This window comes from Palaemon carinicauda, chromosome 2 (assembly GCF_036898095.1).
Source record: "Palaemon carinicauda isolate YSFRI2023 chromosome 2, ASM3689809v2, whole genome shotgun sequence".
Lineage (NCBI taxonomy): Eukaryota > Metazoa > Arthropoda > Malacostraca > Decapoda > Palaemonidae > Palaemon > Palaemon carinicauda.
Genome location: NC_090726.1, coordinates 120282340 through 120297949, shown reverse-complemented (window position 1 = coordinate 120297949; position 15610 = coordinate 120282340). Strand labels below are relative to the sequence as shown.

Below are 15610 nucleotides of genomic sequence, written 5' to 3'. Positions count from 1 at the left end.
ACTCCCATTTATCAATAAAAATAAGGCTCAAAAGACTTTGAAAAGATTAGGGGTTGATAGATATTATCCTTCTAGCAAGAGAATAATACTAGAGAGAGAATGTAACAGATTACTAGACCTAGGGGTAATAGAACAAATTAACAAAAATTCTTTCTACTACTCTAACCACATATTTTACAAGCTTAAACCCGATGGGAGCATTCGCCTAATCTTCGATATGAAATGCCTTAATACTATGATCAAAAAACCTTCTTTCTCTATGCTGAAACCTAAAACTATATTCCCTTATTTGCGTTTAAACAACTGGGCATGGAGACTTGATTTAAAGGACGCTTATTGGCACGTCCCCCTTCATTCAAGTGCTCAAGATTCTTAACGTTCAAATTAGGAAAGCGCAAATTCAAATGGACGGTTGTTCCCTTCGGGTTAAAGACAGCTCCCTACATCTTTTCCAAACTAATGTACACAGTAGTTAAATACATTAGGAAGGAATATAATATTCTCATCTTTAACTACTTAGATGATATACTTATATTGGCAGATTACTTTCACAAATGCGAGGCTCACACCCAAATAGTCATTGAAGTGCTCACTGAGCTGGGCTGGCAAATATCTATTAAAAAGTCTGTCATTCATCCAGTGCAAAAGATAGAGTTCCTGGGAGTTCATTATAACTTGGAGAACAAAACAATGAGACCAATGCAGAAAAACATTGATAAATGTATCAGACTTGCCAATACAGTATCCAACTTGAACAGATCTGACCTCAAATTATATCAAAGATTGATAGGATCACTTAACTTTTGTTCCTACTACACCTTTTATGGTAGACACTATCTTAAATTCCTTCACAGATTTCATAGATATTTTGCTAAATGATATAGAATCATTCCTCCTTCTTTCAAATCCTTTCTAGGAGAATGGAAACAGACTAACATGTATAGTGATATAAACATTCCTAATAATCAAGTAGATCTAGAACTATTCACAGATGCATCCAACTTTGGCTGGGATGGAGCATTAGTAGGAGAACATGGCATACTCTCAACTAATAATACATGGCTACAAAATGAGAATACTCTGCACATTAACAATAGAGAATTACTTGCATGCATTTACTGTATAAAACACTTCAGGGACAAACTAAGAAACAAAGTAGTACTAATTCACATAGATTCACAAGTAACAAACTGCTGGGTCAAAAAACATGGTAGCATTAGGAACAAATCGGCCCAGGAGGCCATCAAAGTGTTACTAAACATCAAAGGAAAATACAACATAGACATTCAAACTAAATGGATTAAAGGGAAATGCAATATGATGGCTGATTCCCTATCGAGAGACTTTGGTTCCATACATCCAGAAGCCACTCTTTACGACAATCTATTCAATTTAATTTGTACAGATATGAATTTCTCTCCTGAAATAGACCTTTTCACCAATGGCTTTAATTCTAAATGTAAAAGATTTTGTTCTTCCGTACCCAACACAAAAGCAATCAGTAATAATGCTCTTCACATTAGCTGGGAAGGTTCTTCTCCTCTTTATGCCTTTCCCCCAGGCTTCTTACTGCATAAAGTTGCTTTTAAGATATATAACGAATGTAATAACAATATGCTCTTTTGCACTGTTTCCCAGGAAACGGAACCATGGATTCCCCTTGTCAAGACAGTCTCCAAGGAATACCGGAAGTACAAAGTCAAAGCAGAAGGCTGCCAGATACTTCATATGGACTGTACCTTACCCTAAGCGCAACACCACTTAAATTTGATCGCCTTCAGAATATAAAAGATCAACTACCTTCCATATTTCCTCCAGAGATATGCAACAAAATTACTTCCAATTTACGAAACAGCTCCATGGCCAAGTACCAAAATCTCTTCAGTAGCTTTAAAGAGTTCATACACAATAAATATGGAGGTAACAACAAGTTCCCTCTTTTATCAGTGCTACTCTATTTTAAGGAATTAATAGACAAGGGCCTAGCATACAACACACTAAAAGGATACTGAGCTGCTCTTGGACTGGTTTTGAAGGGATACTTTCCCAATTATTGTCTAGCAGAAGACAAGTACATTAAAGCTATGCTTGATGGAGTAAATAGAAGAAGACCCAGCAATTCTCATCAATTTCCAGGCTGGGATCTTGATAAAGTGGTTTCCTTCCTCAACGCTACAAGAGATGATTCTATGCTGCTCATGATTCAGAAGACCTTATTCCTAGTAGCTTTGGCTTGCCCTTTGAGAGCTAACCAATTTAATCATCTATGTATCTCTAGGAGCACTTTCACGCCAGAAACCATTGTGTTAAGGAACCACCCTTCCTTCATGGCCAAGAATCAGAGAAACAATTACACTCCTATTGAATTCAGCTTTAGGTGTCACCCTACCAAGCCAAAAATTTGTCCAGTTAGACAATTAAACTTTTATCTGGAGTACACAAACAAAATCTGTGCAGAAAGAAACATAATTAGGAAAGACCATATTTGGCTGGATGAAAACTTCAAGATCATGTCCCTTCCAAAGATGAGGCAGCTATTCAGGGACTGTATTTTCAGAGCTGATCCCAATGCCAGAAAACACTCCACCAATTTTCACTCTATCAGAGGTCAAGCAGCTTCAAGGATGATGTATAAAATGGAGTTACACTGCAAGAGATAATGACTAGAATGAATTGGAAAAGCAACTCTGTATTTGGGTCATTTTATGCTCTCCTCGGTCTACAGGGAGCTTTCGATGCAGTCGTTGCAGGACTTCATCTTCATGCCCCCTGAAGTATCGGGTGAGCAAAACCAGTGGGTCTGAAAGGTTGAAGCCTCTCTCTCTCTAGAACTGACAATTTACTTGTGAACCTAAGTTCTGGAGAGAAGAGGCAAGGCCTTTCAGACCCAGGGTCTAGTTCACCCTCCGACCCTTCCTCCGTAACCGAGGAGACCATTCTGGAGGAAATAAAGGATTTGTAAAGTAATTACATACAAAGTCAACAGCTTACATGTTTCTGAAGGCCAACCATAACATTTTTCAATTATTCATAAATTTCTTTAAGATATACTTAGACTCTTATCCTTGCACTTAGAGGAGAGGCAACTTTTAGGTAACAAGATAGGAATATCTTGGAAAGGGGAGGTGAACTACTGTCACATTATATTATCTTAGAATATAAAGAGGAATGGAAAATGTTAAAATTCACAAATTGGAACTTTGAGTTACTACTTGTAGTAATTTGCAATCTCAAATAAATCTCACAACAGGAAAATGGAATGGTAAGTACAGATATACTTCATAGCAACTTGCAACTTCAAATATGGCGGTTTGGTTCCTGTCAACTCACATGTATCTGGTTGCTCCGCCCCGATGGGTGTGGTTTGTGCCCGCTTACGGCTGTCTGGGAGAGGAGCCAGGGGTGTGTCATAGCAAAACCAGTGGGTCTGAAAGGCCTCGCCTCTTCTCTCCAGAACTTAAGTTCACAAGTAAACTGTCAGATCTGGGATGCATCTTGGGTGTTTATCGAGCTTATTCTTAAACACATCTACGCTCACTCCTGATATGTTTCTTAGATGAGCTGGCAGCACATTAAATAGTCGCTACATTATCGATGCTGGTGCATAGTAGATTAATGTCCTGTGTGCCTTCCTGAGTTTTCCTGTAATAGTTTTGGGCACTATTAATCTACCTTGGCTTGCTCTTTCTGATATTTTTAGCTCTATGATGTTTTCAGCAATGCCTTCAATTTTTTCCTTGCTTTTATTATCATGTAGCGTTCTCTTCTCCCTTCTAGACTGTATAATTTTAAAAATTGCAGTCTTTCCCAGTAGTCAAGGTCCCTAACTTCTATTCTAGCAGTAAAGGACCTTTTAGTTTGTACACTCTCTATTTGTGCAATATCCTTTTGGTAGTGTGGGTACCATATCACATTGCAGTACTCGAGTGTACTATGTACATAAGTTTTGTACAGCATAATCATGTGTTCAGCTTTTCTTGAGAGAGAGAGAGAGAGAGAGAGAGAGAGAGAGAGAGAGAGAGAGAGAGAGAGAGAGAGAGAGAGAGAGAGAGAGATGTGTTTCAAGGTGAAACTAAACATCTTAGCTCTGAACATCTGCTTGAAACATCTGTTTAAAATCTATCCAAAACAATCTGTATCATTAGAAAAGTAGTTAATCCAATTAAAAGTATTGTGAATATTGACTCAAACATTATCAGACAATATCAACATGGAAGAAAACACTCCATTACCTGAAACTGTCAGTCGTCTTAAAGAGAATAAGAAGAGAGATAGATAACACTGGTTGGAAGACCACAAGGAAATATTGATAGATTCAACATTAAAAAACTTTCCCGTGAGAAATGCCCCAAAGATAAAACGATTAAATAAGAATAAATCGTAGTTTGTCCTTATGGATAGGAAACTCATGATTCTTCAATGGAATTGCCAAGGCCTTAGATCTAAATATGAACCTTTAAAAATACTAATCATGGAAACTTTTCCAATCTTCTTATCCTTGCAGGAATCAATGTTAGGCCAAAACAAATTATGTCCAAGAGAATATTTATTCTATCATAATGAAGTCCAGGAAGACGAAGGTTGACATGGTGGGAGTGCATTACTGGGGTGACGAGTTGTCCATAATGAGGTTTCAACTAGAAACAAATCTTCAAACAGTAGCTGTACAAATGCATGTAAAATGAGCATACACCATCTGCTCCATATATCTACCACCCAATCAAGTTGACCAAAATCTGAAGCAAGACCTTGATAATTTAATAGATCCTTCCTAAACCTTTTACTATTGGGAGACATCCTGTGTGGAGGGATATTGTTTCCAACTTCTGAGGCTATCTAATTTTTTCTTACATTGAAGAGAAAGAGCATGCTGTTTTGAATACTGGAGCACTGGCAAACCACTATGCATAGCATGTATACCCTATGAGAAAGCAAGAAATACCTCCCTGGGAATCCGTGGGGTGTGAGTACCCTGAATGGAGCTGTCGTGGTACCGGGTATGGATGCCATGCTGCCGGGTCGAGCCGGCGGCTACCTCCGCTGGAAGGATGGAGCTCCTGTGGAGATCCATGGAGCCGCGGGCTTCCCCGTGCTGGCTGGTTGGTTCCTTCGTTCAGCGCGGGATGAAGAACCGGAGGACGGGACAAGGCTGCCAGTCCGAAGGGGCGACTCTCTCCGCTGGGCGGGAGAAGTGGGAACCTTCGCGGGCTTATGCCTGTCAACCGAGACCTGGCTGTATAAGTCTTGGAGGCTGGGACACGGCTGCCAGACCGAAGGGGCGACTCTCCGCTGGGCGGAAGGAGTCGGAACCCTCGCGGACTAATGCCGGTCTGCCAGAGCCTGCTGTAGGGTCGCCGGGGTTCATGTCGAAGGACGGGCATCGCCGTCGGAATGGGGGCCTCCGTCCTGGGTCCAACAACTCTTCCGGAGGTTCTCATATCTGCGGGCCTGCCTGTTTAGGAAAGCCGAGGGCTGCGCTCGTGACGAGCTAGGTGGCCTTTGGAGGTCAGGACTCGGCTGCCAGACCGGAGGTGCGACACTCTCCGCTGGGTGGAAGGAGCCGGAACCTTCGCGGACTTACGCCTGTCGACTTGAACCTGCTATGATGAGTCCCTCCGTCGGGTGCCGCTGCTGCCAGAGGAGTATCTATCCGGGGAGCTCGTCCTCGAACGCCAACTTGAAGGGCCCGGCGCCGCAGCTAGCTCCAGCAGCCTGTCGAGGTGAACCACCACCCACTCACTGCTCTTAGGGGATCTTGAGCGCCGACTCTCGTGGCGCGACCTCAAGGGAGAGCGAGAACGCAACAACTTCTTGCGGGACTTCTACCTTCGTCTCCTTCGCAATGGGGTCCGACGGCGGAGAAGGCTCCTTCTCGGCAACGTCCTCGGCTGCAGAAGTGACTGAAAAAACACGCCAAAGAGGCTGGAGAAGAATTAGGGACATTTTTCCTAAGAAAGTAGTTCGAGGTAAGTACTGTTAGGAAAAATACAAATTACTTGAAATTTGTGATTTTAAACACTGAAAGATATCTACACGGGAAGTACAGCAATCCTAAAAATACATAAAGATAGTAAGAAAATTCTGATTGAAAAAGGAGTTAGACAGAGAAACCCCATCTCCTCTAAATTATTCAGTATGCCTAGAATTTTTCACGAATTTAGATTGGGAAAATTTAGAAATTTACATTAATGGGGAATACCTTAAGGGACCCAGCTGGAATGCCAATAAATGGGGGTATAGGAAGAAAAAGACAAAATCCTGAAAAAATTCACTGAGCTTCGTATAGCAATGTAAAATGCGTACATGAAAAATTTTGTCAAAATTCCTCTTACTTTCATAGTTACTGGGTAATTAATCAAAGTAACTCAATAAACCAAAAACATTGTTCCCTACAAGAAAATAGTATTTCTTCTGTTATCGTAGATATTGATAATTATTACATTTTAATGTAAAACAAATTGTGAGCAATGGCATCTGTATAGATTCCATGAGTCACAAGGCGATGTATTTCTGGGTAATTACACCCTTTGGCCTTCGGTCCTACCACAAACCTGGCCTTCAGTCCTACCACAAACTTCATAGAGAGTTAGAGAGTACACATTTGAGTTTGACCTCTGACATTCACTTGTTTTTATGTCTGTTTTCCTCGATTTCGGCAAGAATTTCCTCTTGCAAAAGAGGAAAAGACAATTTCAACATTTCGCTAACATAAGAAGAAAATTCTCTCTAATAAGAATTCAGAAGTCAGTAACATTGGCAAAATTAGCAGAGTTGGTGAAGGAGAGAAATGATGAAGGAGTGACCGTCCCACCTAAAGAAGCAAGATATTGAGCAAAGGGATCATAATTTATGATTAAATTATGATAAATAACATTGTTTTGATTTATTAATATTTAAAAAAGAACATAAAATTCATAATAATCATGATTATTAATATTGTCTTTGTAAAGATACAATACAAAGAAAAACTTTGAATGCCCGAATCTCAAAACTATACTTATTGACCGTCCCTGACTTTAAGAGTAAACTTTGTAACCATAAGGAAAAAATTCATTTATAGCAAAAAGATTACTTTTAGAAAAAAAAAACTTCATTTGATGGAAGGTCTATATCAGGTCTATATAGGGCAGTAATCCCAGGTCTTAATATTAATTATCAAGGGAGGAGATAGAATTTGAAAGACACTCATTTTCAGGATAAGTCTCCTTGGCGACGCAAAACCAAAGGTCAGAGGCAAAAATCCTATGCAGTTTGGAGATGTCCTAAGTCACCTTATTAAGTGGTATGAATGTCAAAGCCCTGTCCTTAAAAAAACTTCATTAGCTGGCCGTTCCCCTTAACAAGTTTAGATTTACAGATGACATAGCTCTATTTAGTGAATCATAGGAGGAATTGTAAAAGATTATATTAGATTTTGATAGAGAGAGCAGAAATGTAAGACAGAAAATGAATATGAATAAAACTAAAATTATGTGCAATGAAAATGCAGACTCAACAAATAAGGGTTATGGACAAACCTCTAGAGATTGTAAATGAATATTCTTGCTTAGGACAGACAGTAATTGTTTCCCCTGGACATGAGATCAAAATTAAAAGAAGGATAAGTATGTGATGGAGAACTTTTGGTAAACAAAATGACAAATCAGAAGAAAGAGAATACGATGGATGGGCTAAGAAAAATTTTTGGGTATTGACTGGCATGAAAATACCATAAGCAGACGGGAGTGGAAGGACACATCTGAGGCTTTTTTCCTGCAGTGGTTGATTATGCTTACATATGTCTTAACTTTAACGGGCTTTTTATTGAATAGGCAGACAATGTTACAGTGTTTTGTTTATACTATGGCTCCCGAATGATTGCTTTCCTCTGGTTGTGTTGACAGTGTAATAACTTGTCAGGTCACTGCCTGAGAGTAGTAGGGCCATTTACAGAGTGCATGGTGAGAGAGCGGCCTTCTCAGAAAAATGCGGCAGTCACATGGTTGGATGCCTGAGATTCCATTGAGGGTCTGAGTCTGACGATCACATGGCCATGATTTCATTAGTGGTCACAGCGTAATAGACAGTTAGCTGCTGATGGGACTTAATGTTGCTCAAGACCTTGTACAAGGAGTGCTGGGCATCAGGCTAGTGTATAGCGGATTGACCTTAGTCTGTTTTTCCTAATACTTTTCCGGTAATCATACTTGACTAATCACTGTGACAATGAAGACTTCTTTATCTCCTGTCCCTCCTAAAATGATACATAAAAGAACAAAGTATTAAGGCTCCAATTTCATTAAATTCCAAAAGGTGAGAGTACAGTCTACTACTGGACTTGTACCTTTATGCACCTTTTCTTTCTGCACTCCAAGGATAATTTTTTATACAAGGTGCGGCATAAGTAATGCCCTTTGTTTAATTGGAATAGAATTAAAGCCTTATGGTTTTGATAGTACAGTTGAATTTCTTTTACACTCTTCCATTGTTAACCTCATGGTTGTATAAGATATTGAAAAAATGGAGATTTAACAATTAATTAAAGAAAATATACTTTTATGAATAGAACTTACCTGGCAGTTATATATACATAGCTAATTATCTCTATTTCGGCAGAATTTTTCTAAAACTAGGCAACCGCCTTGTGGTGGTTGGGTGGTAACACCCGTTAAAGGGTGGTAGGAGGAATCATTCCCGTTTTCTGTTCTTCAGTTCATCTCTGCCGGCCGGATCGATAACACGTTGGTCCGTCATTAAGAGTTTTTCTTCGCTTTCCCTGCTCGGTGTACCAGTCTGCTTTTTTGGTGAAGTACTCTGATATGGGGTTTTGGCGATCGTTGTATTTTGTTTTCTCTTAGCCTTTTTTTTTGCTGTTTTTCATTATGAGTGAAAAGAGTCATTACCGTATCTGTGCGAATGAGGAATGTAAGGTGAGACTACCCAAAATGGCGGTTGTTCCTCACACTGTTTGTTCTCATTGTAGGGGTTTTGTTTGTGCCCTTGATAATAGGTGTGGGGAATGTAAGGTTTTGGATGAGAAAGATTGGTTAATTATGAAGCGCTATGTGCGTAAGCTAGAGCTCGATAGAGTTAGGAGAGCTTCTAGGTCTAAGTCTAAGTCTGTTAGTGGTAAGGAAGACGAACTTAGCGTTGATTTATCTATTGATCCTATTATTGATTCCTCTTTGGAAGTTGATCCTTCCCTTGAGGTAGTAACTCCTGCACCTCCTACAGGTTCCGTATCTACGGATGACCCTCGGTACGCTAGCCTGGCGGCCGAGTTGAAGGCCATTAAAGAACAGCTGGAGGCCTTTAAAGGTAAGGAAAGTGAAAGTGCTTGTGTTAGTGTAGTGGAGGTGGCGACCGACCGAATCTGTCATACCCCTAGGCCTAGACCTCTACCAAGCTCCCAGGACCAAGGGAGAAGGTACGTCGATGACCGAAAGGGGGTGAGAGGTACGTACCCTCGGTCAGCCGTCGCCTCAGACAGTCCTGTTGTCTATTCCCAGGCTGCTCTTGACCGTCACGGGAAAGACGAGTCGGATGTGTTGTTTTCTTCTCCGAATTCGTCCAGACGTAAATGGAAGTATGAAGCTTCAAGACCTACTAAGAGGAGATGGAACCGCGACGAACGGTCTCGTTCTTTCTCTCCCGGTTCTAGCAGTTATGAACCTTGTCCGTCGGAGGATGATTTCGACTCCGTGCCTGTGAAAAGGACGAAGCCTGCTGCCGAAGATACGAGTGTTATTCGTCAGCCCCCCCCTTCGGGTCCGCAAGACCCAGCTGATGTTGCTAAATCCTTTATGTCTGTCATGCAGGAACAACTTTTGACTTTAGTACAAGCCTTTAGCCGCCCTCACGCCCAGTCTGACAGACGTAAAGACGACTCGTTGCCGATTAAGAAGTCTGCTTCTAAGAGAGAACGGAGTTCTTCTTTAAAGAGAACTTCTCCCTCTCTACGCCAGGATGAAGAATGTGTGCTTTCGCCAGGCGATACTTCTTCGCGATACCAGGGCGATACGTTTTCTCGTTCTCGATACCGGGACGATACCTTATCGAACGACGCTGCTTCTCGTTCTCGATACCAAGACGATACCGCCTCCCGTTCGCTTCGACACGACGATACCTCCTCTCGTTCGCTTCGCCGCGACGATACCTCCTCTCGTTCGCTTCGCCACGACGAGACCTCCTCTCGTTCACGACGCCACGACGATACCGACCCTAGTTCTCGACGCCACGACGATACCGCCTCTCGTTCACGACGCCACGACGATACCGCCTCTCATTCTCGCCGCCACGACGATACCGCCTCTCATTCTCGCCGCCACGACGATACCGCCTCTCGCTCTCGACGACAGAACGACTCTGCCTCTCGTTCTCGGTCCCAGGGCGATACCACCCTGCCTCTTCGGGACGATACTGCCTCTCGTTCCAAGGATTCTTCTAGCGCGGGACTCCAGGATGCAACCCGTCTTTTGCAGGATGATGCCTTTGATTTGCCCTTGTCGGGTTCTAAGGATTCTTCTCTTTCGAAGGATATTGCAGATGTGGATCAGGCCCTCGAGGATGTTTCTGATGACGACGATAATCCTGCCGACGCTGTGGGAGATTACAAAGTTCTCTCTCGCTCCCTTCTTGAACTTTTTGGAGAGGAATTCCAACCTGCTGCCCCTCGATCTCCTCAGTCCCAATTTAACAGAAAGAAGGCCAAGAAACAGTCGGCCTTCATCAAGATGAAGCTGTCTATCTCCGCAAAGAAGGCTCTCACGAAGATTGATGACTGGATGATGGAGCGGAGACAAACTGTTAAGACTTCCTTCTCGTTTCCACCAGCTCGTCTTGCTTCAAGAGCGGGTATGTGGTATGCAACTGGAGAACCTTTGGGTCTGGGAGTGCCTTCCTCCTCCAAGGGTGACTTCTCTGGTTTAGTGGACTCTGCTAGAAGGCATGCTCTCAACTCAGCCAAGGTCATGTGGTCAATGTCGGAGCTGGATCATCTCGTCAAAGGTATTTTTAGAGCCTTTGAGGTTTTTAGTTTCCTAGACTGGTCGCTTGGGACTCTCGCAAGGAAAACTGAACAGATGGATGGATCTAGGGACCTTACCAGCATTATGTCCTGTATGGATAAGGCCCTCAGAGATGGGGCGAATGAGTTGGCTGCTCTGTTCTCAGCTGGGGTCCTAAAGAAGAGAGCTCTGCTTTACTCTTTTGCTTCTAGGTCTGTTACCAATGCTCAAAAGTCTGAGCTTCTTTACGCCCCCCTCTCTCAACATCTTTTTCCCGAGTCCCTGGTTAATGACATTACGCGTTCTCTGGCCCAAAAAGCCACCCAAGACCTTTTATCTCGTTCTGCTCGTAAGCCCTTTGCAGCCCCTCCTCCTTCTTTGAAACGGGAGGAAAGGAGATTCCAGCAGCCCTTTCGGGGCAGGACTACTTCAAGATCAGATTTTAGAGGGAGAAGGCAAGATTCAGGACCAAGATCTACCAGGGGTTCTTTCAGACCTCGCTCCAGGAAATGAAGTTCGTCTCCTCCAGACAGTAGGCGCAAGACTGTCAGGTTTTTGGCAGTCCTGGAAGAGGAGAGGGGCGGACACCTGGTCCCTCTCAGTCATCAGGGAAGGATACAAGATCCCCTTTCTGAAAAAACCTCCTCTCGCAGATGCTCCGCTGGCCTTAGTAGCCCGGTACTCAGATCCTGGGAAACAGAAGGCTCTAGTAGACCTTGTCAACCAAATGCTAGACAAGGGGGCGATAGAACCGGTTCGGGATCTAGTCTCCCCAGGCTTTTACAATCGCCTGTTTCTGGTCCCCAAGAACTCGGGCGGATGGAGACCCGTCCTGGATGTCAGCGCTCTCAACGTATTTGTGGAGAAGACAAAGTTCTCCATGGAGACGACTCAGTCGGGGCTGGCGTCAGTACGTCCAGGGGACTGGATGGTGTCCCTCGACTTGCAGGACGCATATTTCCATGTCCCCATCCATCCGACTTCGAGGAAGTACCTGAGGTTTGTAATGGAGGGCAAGTGCTTCCAATTCAGAGCTCTTTGCTTCGGTCTCAGCACGGCTCCTCAAGTCTTCACCAGGGTAATGGCGAATGTGTCAGGTTGGCTGCATCAGGAAGGGATAAGGATATCCTTCTATCTGGACGATTGGCTGATTCGTTCACGATCGAGGGAGAAATGTCTGGAGGATTTACGGAAGACTTTTATGATGGCTCAGGATCTAGGCCTGGTCATCAACAGGGAGAAGTCTCAGATCAGACCGAATCAGACTATTCTCTATTTGGGGATAGTTCTGAATTCAGTTCTTTTTCGGGCTTCTCCCTCTCAGGAAAGACAGACCAAGTGTCTCGTAAAAGTCAGAACTTTCCTGGACAAGAAGAGATGCACAGCGAAGGAGTGGATGAGTTTGCTGGGGACTCTATCCTCCCTCGAACTGTTTGTCTCTCTGGGGAGACTCCACCTAAGGCCTCTTCAGCACTTTCTTTCGAAGACATGGAACAGAAAGATGCAGGAAGACTCCTTTTCCTTCCCCATTCCAATAGAAGTCAAGACTCTTCTGAAGTGGTGGCTGGACCCAACCTTGTTAGGGGAAGGGATCTCCTTACACAAGAAGAACCCAGACCTAGTGTTGTTTTCAGACGCATCAGAGTCAGGCTGGGGGGCAACACTAGGAAGCAAGGAGGTCTCAGGCTATTGGGAAGGAATTCAGCTGGGATGGCACATCAACAACAAGGAGCTGATGGCCATTTTTCTGGGGCTAAAAGGCCTTCAAGGACTTGGTGTCTGGGAAGATTGTGGAGGTCAACTCAGACAACACCACAGCTCTTGCTTACATCAGGAAGCAAGGAGGGTCTCACTCTCTGTCTCTCTTCGAGACAGCAAGAGAGCTCCTTCTTTGGGCGAAGGAGAACAGGATAAGCCTGCTGACGAGGTTTGTTCAGGGACAGAAGAATGTGAGGGCGGACATGCTCAGCAGGAAAGGGCAGGTCCTTCCCACAGAATGGACCCTCAACCAACAGGTCTGTCAGAGTCTCTGGAGGCTGTGGGGGAGACCCCTCATCGATCTTTTCGCCTCCAATTTATCCAAGAGGATCCCCATCTATTGCTCCCTAGTTCCGGACAGAGAGGCAATAGCAGTAGACGCCTTTTTGATGGATTGGACGGGGATGGACACTTATGCTTTTCCCCCGTTCAAGATCATCAATCTGGTAGTCAGGAAGTTCGCCCTACTCGATTCGGGACGGATGATCCTGATAGCTCCGTTCTGGCCGATGAGGGAATGGTTCACGGAGGTGGTGGACTTGTTGATGGACTTTCCAAGAAGCCTCCCTGCAAGTCCAAATCTGCTCAGACAACCCCACTTCGAGAGATATCATCAAAACCCCCTCGCTCTCAATCTGACTGCCTTCAGACTATCGAGAAGCTCGTCAGATCGAGAGGCTTTTCAGCGCAAGCTGCGAAAGCTATCGCCAGAGCGAGGAGGGTCTCTTCGCAGAGGGTCTACCAGTCCAAGTGGGAGACTTTTAGGGCTTGGTGTAGGAAGCACAAGATTTCCTCATCCACTACCTCTGTGAGCCAGATTGCGGATTTCTTGTTGTACCTCAGACAGGACGCTAAGCTAGCTGTGTCCACTATCAAAGGGTACAAAAGTATGCTCTCTTCCGTCTGTCGGCATAGAGGCTTGGACTTGTCTCGCGACAAGGACTTACATGACCTCTTGAAGTCTTTTGAGACGACCAAGCAGACCCAGTTAAAGCCCCCTTCTTGGAACCTTGATGTGGTTCTTAAATTTCTGTGCACCAAGAGATTTGAGCCCATCTCACAGGCTCCCCTTAGGGAGGTTACCAAGAAGACCCTCTTTCTTTTGGCCTTAGCAACAGCTAAAAGAGTTAGTGAAGTCCATGCAATTGAAAAACAGGTAGGCTTCAATCTGAATCGGGCAGTTTGTGCCTTGAGATTAGACTTTCTCGCTAAGAACGAGAACCCTTCTAAGCCCTGGCCGAGGACCTTTGAGGTTCCTAACTTGACCAACCTAGTGGGTCAAGAGCAAGAGAGGCTGCTCTGTCCAGTACGAGCCCTCAAGACCTACTTGTCTCGCACAAAAAGTGTGAGAGGCTCTTCTAGCTCCCTGTGGTGTTCTGTGAAAGATCCTCAAAAGCCCCTTTCCAAGAACGCTTTATCCTTTTTCCTGAGGGAAGTGATAAGAGAAGCGCATCTCTTGTGTGAGGAGGAACACTTCGGACTTTTAAAAGTGCAAGCTCACGAAGTGAGGGCCATTGCGACCTCGCTTGCTTACCGCAAGAACATGTCGCTCCGTCAAATTATGGATGCGACATTCTGGAGGAGCAACTCTGTGTTCGCCTCTCATTACCTCAGAGAGGTGAGGGTGGATTATGAGAAATGTTATACCTTGGGACCATACGTAGCTACGGCTTCTGTATTAGGCAAAGGAGTTACTACCTCCCCTCAACCTTAGTTTTGGTTTACTTGTACATAGGTTGGTGTATTTTTTATTGGTTGTCTGAGGGCTTCGACTTGTGTACAGTCACCTCAGTCTAGTTAGATTATTTTTATCTACTTTGCAAATGTTAGGTGGTTGGTTTGGTAAAGTTGCGGTTTTTTATTTTGGGCAATAGGTAGTCCTGAAGTCTAGTCAGATTGTTGGTCTCACCCCGTTGACAGACTCGATTGAGTGTTTTTCAGCACTGCAGGTCACATCCTGGCTGACACTCCTAAGGGAAAGCGACTCAAGAGGCAGGAACCTTTGAAGTCAGCTACCTTAGCAGGTAAGGAATCAAGGTGTTTATTTATCCTACAACTTTTTTGGTTGTTTCCCCAACGATGTTACTGTCTATCACCCTCCTCCAAGTGTGTTAATCAGCTATGTATATATAACTGCCAGGTAAGTTCTATTCATAAAAATGGAGTTTTTATGATAAAACAAAGTTTTGTGAATACTTACCTGGCAGTTATATATACATTCGAAGGCCCACCCACCTCCCCTCAGGAGACAGGTCGGGCATAGATGAACTGAAGAACAGAAAACGGGAATGATTCCTCCTACCACCCTTTAACGGGTGTTACCACCCAACCACCACAAGGCGGTTGCCTAGTTTTAGAAAAATTCTGCCGAAATAGAGATAATTAGCTATGTATATATAACTGCCAGGTAAGTATTCACAAAACTTTGTTTTATCATAAAAACTCCATATTATAAGATATAAAAATAGAAAGGGCGTTACTTATGCCATACCCTTTACTTTGCTTCAAATAAAAAGCTGGAAATTTATTGCTTAAGAAAGGTGATCTCTGGTGAGCAAGAGTATGTGTGTGAAGGGTGAGTCTAAATAACAAGAAAAGGGTAAAATTTCATAATAAGTAAAGAATATTTTAGTAAAACATGAAATTGGAAAAAACTGTCTTTGATGTTTCATTGTTGAGACATAAAGTGTAATGGTTTTGTATTAGTGAAACTTGAAAGTAATTTCAACTTGCAAGATTTTCAAGCCATTTAATTTTAGACTTAAGATCATCCTCAATCAGATTTATGGCATATCTAATTATTTATAAATATTTTCTGTATTGTCAGTCTATTATGCTTGAACAGTTTTGGAAAGTATTGTTTACAT

At 43.3% G+C, this 15610-nt stretch overlaps 1 protein-coding gene across 3 annotated transcripts in view; it reads left to right on the top strand.

Moving 5' to 3' along the window:
* Positions 1–15610, top strand: part of LOC137620967 (putative sodium-coupled neutral amino acid transporter 10) — a 287910-nt gene that overhangs the window by 97285 nt on the left and 175015 nt on the right. The window lies entirely within an intron of this gene.